Raw genomic sequence first — 6,000 nt, 5'->3', positions numbered from 1 at the left:
TGCCCATAGGTCACACCACATGCACAAAGGCAGCACTGGGGGGGGGGGGGATGGTGGATCTATCAGAAAGTGAGGAGGGAAGGTAAACACCCCTCTGCGATTAGTCCATCCCCTCCAGAATGATGCAATTCAGATCTGTCGCTCCTGCTTGTTGAACATGCTTCGGAATCGATTCTTTTCAAAAGAACCGCCAAAGAACTAGTGTCAGGAAAAACTGGGGGGGGGGGTGCATTTGCCTCACAGTATCACAACAGAAATTGATCAAAGTAGGATCAGAAGAGGTTTCAAATGGGAACAGCGGTCATATAAACTGATCAGCAATTCACTTTAAATCATAGTGGGAACGAGCCCTCAGATGGCCAAGTACATCAAGCTAGCCCTGATAGAGAAATGTTTAAGTACATTAAGTTACCCCTGATAAAGAGAGTGACAAGGTATAATCTCAGTCTTATTTTGTGTGTTTTATTACCAGTTTAACTGTCCCATTTTAAATCTTTTAATTATGGTATTTGTTTTATGGTTGTATGAACAAGCATGGTTGGCTAATGTAGAGCAAATTTTATTTTTAGAGATGAAAAGACCTAGATTGGACCCCAAGAATCCCACACACTGTTTGGACAGCTTACTATAAAAACTAGGTGTTTCCATTTTATTTGGCCCATATAGACATGCCCATAGTATATGAAGAAGGAAATGAAGGAAAAAAACTGAGGACACATGTTGGATTCTGTAGCAAAATGTTGCAGTATAGAGTGTTCCTATTCCAGTCAGTCAGCCATGCCCTCATCAAGATACATAATTCCATTCCCTTTCCCACATTCAGGTTCCATTACCATTCTGTGCATATTGAGCATGCTCAGTCATTATTTGATCTCTCAGCCTCCATATTTGTATGCAGATCTCAGGAGTCTTCTGTGACTAACCCCCTTCTTTTGCATGGGTTCTGCCCTTTCTGTGACATAAGCAACTATATTCACTCCAGAACAGAAGGGGGAAAAACCCCAGGAGTGAATAGGAAAATCCTTTAAGATGAAGAAAATGTCATTTGGATCTCCAGAATAAAATTTGTTTGTAGAAGAACAAAACATGAGCATTCCAGAGAACTTTCCCCCTCATTTGGAGACACTAGCAATATTTCTTTTTTCTTTTAATCATTTTACACCTCTAGGTTCCAAAATACACTGCAGAAATAATTCAGTTTGAGTCTGCTTTAACTGCCCTGGCTCAGTGCTGGGAATTGTGGTTTGTTGTGGCAGCAAATCTCTCAGACAGAGATGGCTAAACTGCTCACAAAACTACAGTTCCCAGATTTCCATAGCATTAAGCCAGGGCAGTTAACATTGTGTCAGACTGGATTATTTCTGCAGTGCGGATATAGCCTCTATGAGTTAGGGGGCCAGTGAGCTTGCTGTGGGTCTCTGGGAATTGTAGTTTAAAAAAGGTAACATTTCCAAGTTAGTGTACCTCTGCAAAATCATCTTTTTTTAAAATAAAATCTTTTGTCTAATGATGAAGTTAGTGAAGTTCCAAAACCTTGGGTAATGTGTTTTGTGCATTTTGGTTGGCCAATAAAAAGTCCTCTTTTGTGGATTTTCTTACCTAGGGGTACGTGTCCTACTACTGTCATAATTGGTCTGTTTCTCTGCATTTGTACTGAACTTTCTGATACATTTGTATATCCCACATTCCTTAATTTGGAGAGTATTTTACTTGTAACAGATTTTCTTTCTCTATAACAATAAATGGGAGGATTTACACACTTGCTAATTCTTCCTAGCACCAACCCATTTCCCAGAGCATGATTTATAACTGCTCGCCATAAATTCCTGAATGAGTGGACTTTGAAATGCTTTTTAGCAAAGTGTTGTTTCAATTTCTTTTTATCACTTAGCCCACTTTGTTGAAATGCCTGTAGATGTCCTTGGGAGTGTAAAGGGGGGGAGGGAGGGAAAGGTTTAGCTCCATAAATGTTACAAGATCAAGCTACTTATACAAAAGACTTCTAATTCCACACAGGAATTATGTTTCTTTCCTGGTTCTTGTGGGCAGTGAAGTTAGAAGTGTTATATATTTATGTTTCACTTAAGAGAATTGTATTTAATACTTTTCTAATTCTTGTAGTCCAGATTGATTTTAGCTGTATTACCATACTGTGTGAGCTACCAGATGGGAGAAAAGCAAAATATAAATTAATAAATAATAAATACAGTCAGCCCTCCACATCCACAAATTCTTTTTTACTATTTCCCAGATTTTGTTACTGAAGATTTTCAAACAATCCAAAACAGTACGTTTTACAAAAGAAAAATAAAGCAACAAAACATGGATCAGATTTTTGTTATGTAAACAGTACATATATTGATGAGTAAACAATAAAATGTCTAAAGTTATTGTGTTATTGTCATTACATATTTTCAAAATCCTGACTGCTGCAATGGAGGTTTTACATGTTGTGAGTTATTATTCATGTATTCAATTAATAATGAAATAATAATCGGTTCCCGCATCCCTTTGCTTTTTGCTAGAGCATTCCTGGTTCTTCCTGGGATAAGTCCTCTTAGATTGCGACATCGCCTGAAAATCTTTGCCGTGATCGCATGACTTTCCTGGGAAAATGCCTTTTTAATGCCCTGATTTTCCCTGTGTGATAGTCTCCATGGATCCAACCATCCATGGCCTGAAAATATTCTAAATGTGTGTGTGTATTCCCAAAAGCAAGCCTTGATTTTGCTATTTTATATAAGGGGCACCATTTCACTGTGCCACTATATTTAATGGGCTATGCACATCCATGAAGTTTGGTATCCACGGGGGAGGGGGGGGCTTGTACAAAACTCCAGCAGATACCAAGGGCCTACTGTAAATAAAAATGTGTGAATGGTGATGGTGGACCACCACAGAAAAAAACCTTCATATCCCTAAGTGACAGCTTTGCTAGGACATTTGGACCATTTCAACTCCTATTGCGCCAGGAAGTGTGCCTCCACTGGCACACCACATTTAGCACATGTAAGAAGGACTTACTTGCATACCAGCTCTATGGCTGGAATCCTGTTGGTGTCTTAGACATGTGTACATTCCATTATAGAAGCTGTCTTTGTGAGTTTGATGCAGAACATCCATATTGAGCTTACAAAAGTGGATTACAAAAAGTGGACTTGCCAAGCATTCCCATCCAAAATGCATTCATATATCTGGGTGTCAATTCAGTTGCTCATCATTTCCATTCAACCCACAGGTTGTGTAACACAATCCATGTGCATAGAGGTTTACACTACAAAACTCCAATATAATATTTTGGCCCTTGCATGTAGAGCTCCTGCACCTAAGGGTGAGTCTCATTCTACATGCTCCCCATGTGTAGATAAGATATCTTTAGTTCTGACTAGTGGAGGTATTCATCGTATGGAGTGTCAGATTTACATGTTATCTAACTAAGATACAGTAAAGCAGAATTTCCAAAATCTTCTTAGGAGTCTGTGGAATGCAAGCTGGCTTTGGGCCAGGGTAGGGTTGCCATACTGCCGGACCTCCAAACCGAGAAAAATGAAGGACAAAATTTTCAAATGTAGGACACACAAAAATGTGTCCTACATTTGAAAATTTTGTCCTACATTTTCCCTCGCGATCGCGGCGGGGAGTGGAGGCCAAGCGGCGAGGGAAAGCCTCCACTTAAGGAGGCTTTCCCTCCCCACCTGGGCCCCGGGCCTTGCCGCGATTGGAGGCCAGGATCGGGGCCTCGCCTTGTTCCTGGCCCCCGCAGGGACCAGGAAGGAGGCGAGGAGACCGCCGGCCATCGCCGGGGCTTCACCTCGTTCCTGGCCCCCGCAGGGACCAGGAAGGAGGCGAGGAGACCGCCGGCCATTGCCGGGGCTTCGCCTCGTTCCTGGCCCCCTCAGGGACCAGGAAGGAGGCGAGGAGACTGCCGGCCATCGCCGGGGCTTCGCCTCGTTCCTTGCCCCCTCAGGGACCAGGAAGGAGGCGAGGAGGCTGCAGGGAGGCAGGGAGGTTGGCGCGGCGGCGCCCAAGAGGCACCGCCTCCCTGCAGCCTCCTCCGCCCCAGGCCTCGCTGCCCTCCTCTTCCTCCGCGCGGCCATGCGCAGTGGAGGAGGAGGGCAGCGAGGCCCCGAGGGTTGCCTAGCAATCCCGCTGCAACCGGGCTTTTCCCGGTTTTTGACGGGACCAGGCAGGTGCCGCCAAAACCGGGAAAAACCCGGTTGCAGCCGGGTTATGGCAACCCTAGACCAGGGTCAAAGTGGAATGGAATGGATTATACTGGAGGAGGGCATAATTATATGGAAACCTGGAGCATTCATTTAATGCCACATCCTTTTACAATAGATACATTACCCTTATTCTATTCAAACTGAAGCCTGAATCCTGTTAATTAGTCCCAACAAGAGTAGATCTATTTAATCAATTGTTGAATGGTGAGTTGATTTAATGGGTCTCTTCTAGTTAGGACTAACAACATAATTTAAACCTTAGTTTTCATGTATTTAATTTTAGCCTGAAGGATACCTCTAAAGCAGTGGTGGTGTATGTAGTGATGTCTGCACAGGCCAGGATATCTCAAGATCAGCCTGGACTATCCTGGGTCCAGATCTGCCCTAGTCACCCCAATGGGGCCTTCTGTAGTGATGCCAGGCAGCTATTCAAATACATTTCTTTCAATTATTTGGGGTCCATGGGACCTCAAAACCTGGCAAAGGATTCTAATGCTCCATTGCCTACCCTTTGCTCACCCCTGCCCTAGCAAATGTTGGGCTCACACCTTGTGTTTGAGGTGAAATAAGGCATTGATGTGTATCACCCTCCGAAGTATACATTGAAGTATTTGCAAAGATCCTATCCAGACAGACCTCATAGGTTATAGGGGCTGTGCAGACCACCCCTAAAGGGCGGCCTGCAGCCACCTTCAGGTGCACTGGATCGAGGCCGTGGCAACCACACACCATGGCCCCAATCTGTTCTTTCCAGGATGGAAAAAGGTGCCACAAAAAGCAGCTCCTTTTTGCACCCTGGAAAGGATGCAATAGCCATGCCACCAGGCCTGAAGGTGCTCCTTTGATGCTGCGTCATGTGGATGCAGCACCAGAGGAATGCCATGACACCATGCGGAGTGGTGCGCAGCATCATGGCACCTGGGGGTGGAGTCAGGGCATGTGTTATGTGGATGCAATGCCCTGACTCTGCCCCCAGGCTGGTCTTAATGGCTGGTCTGCACAGGGCTTTAGTGTCATGGGTTTTTCAAGTTAGAAGATCTTGGGCCCCATTCATACTGGTCTAAAAGACCTGGAAGGAACTGGGCTGATCCGGATGCCCCTCCCCCGAATCGCTCCGTTAGCAAGTGCCCACTACAAATTTGAAATCGAATGCATTTTGACCTGCAAATTAGAAATCGAATGCATTCTGTGTCTGCTGGCGAGGTGGCTGCTGCCAATCAAGCTATCGTCATGGTGACGTTTGCAGGGCATCGGGGAAAGTGTCCTCCCTTTTTAAAGAGCCAGGCACAGGGGTTTCAGCGGCTGAAGCAGGGAGAGAGATGCCTCTCTCTCTCTCTCTCTTTTCTTATAAACCTGTGGGCTTTGGGGTCAGATCTGCCCCTGTCCCAGGCAAAGGATGGGATTGCCATGCATTTTTTTTATGCTTTTAAAAGCAACATTAGCTTTCCCTTTGCTTCCCTTGCTGTATCTGCTCAAGAAGACAAACCATGCGCATATTTGCTCCAAAAAAATTGTTAAAAATGTAACATTGATTGTTTGCAACATTTGTAACTTCCCCCTCTGCAGAAGGCAAGGAGATCCAAGGATATAAAGTGCAAGCCCAGCTCCATCTGCCTCTGGAATACAAACATAATGTATTCAATGTGCATATTTGCTCCAAAAAAATTGTTAAAAATGTAACATTGATTGTTTGCAACATTTGTAACTTCCCCCTCTGCAGAAGGCAAGGAGATCTAAGGATATAAAGTGCAAGCCCAGCTCCATCTGCCTCTGG

This window comes from Sceloporus occidentalis, unplaced genomic scaffold (genome assembly GCF_023333645.1).
Source record: "Sceloporus occidentalis isolate IW3139 unplaced genomic scaffold, rSceOcc1.0.p SCAF_3, whole genome shotgun sequence".
NCBI lineage: Eukaryota > Metazoa > Chordata > Lepidosauria > Squamata > Phrynosomatidae > Sceloporus > Sceloporus occidentalis.
This window is presented reverse-complemented; position numbering follows the sequence as displayed.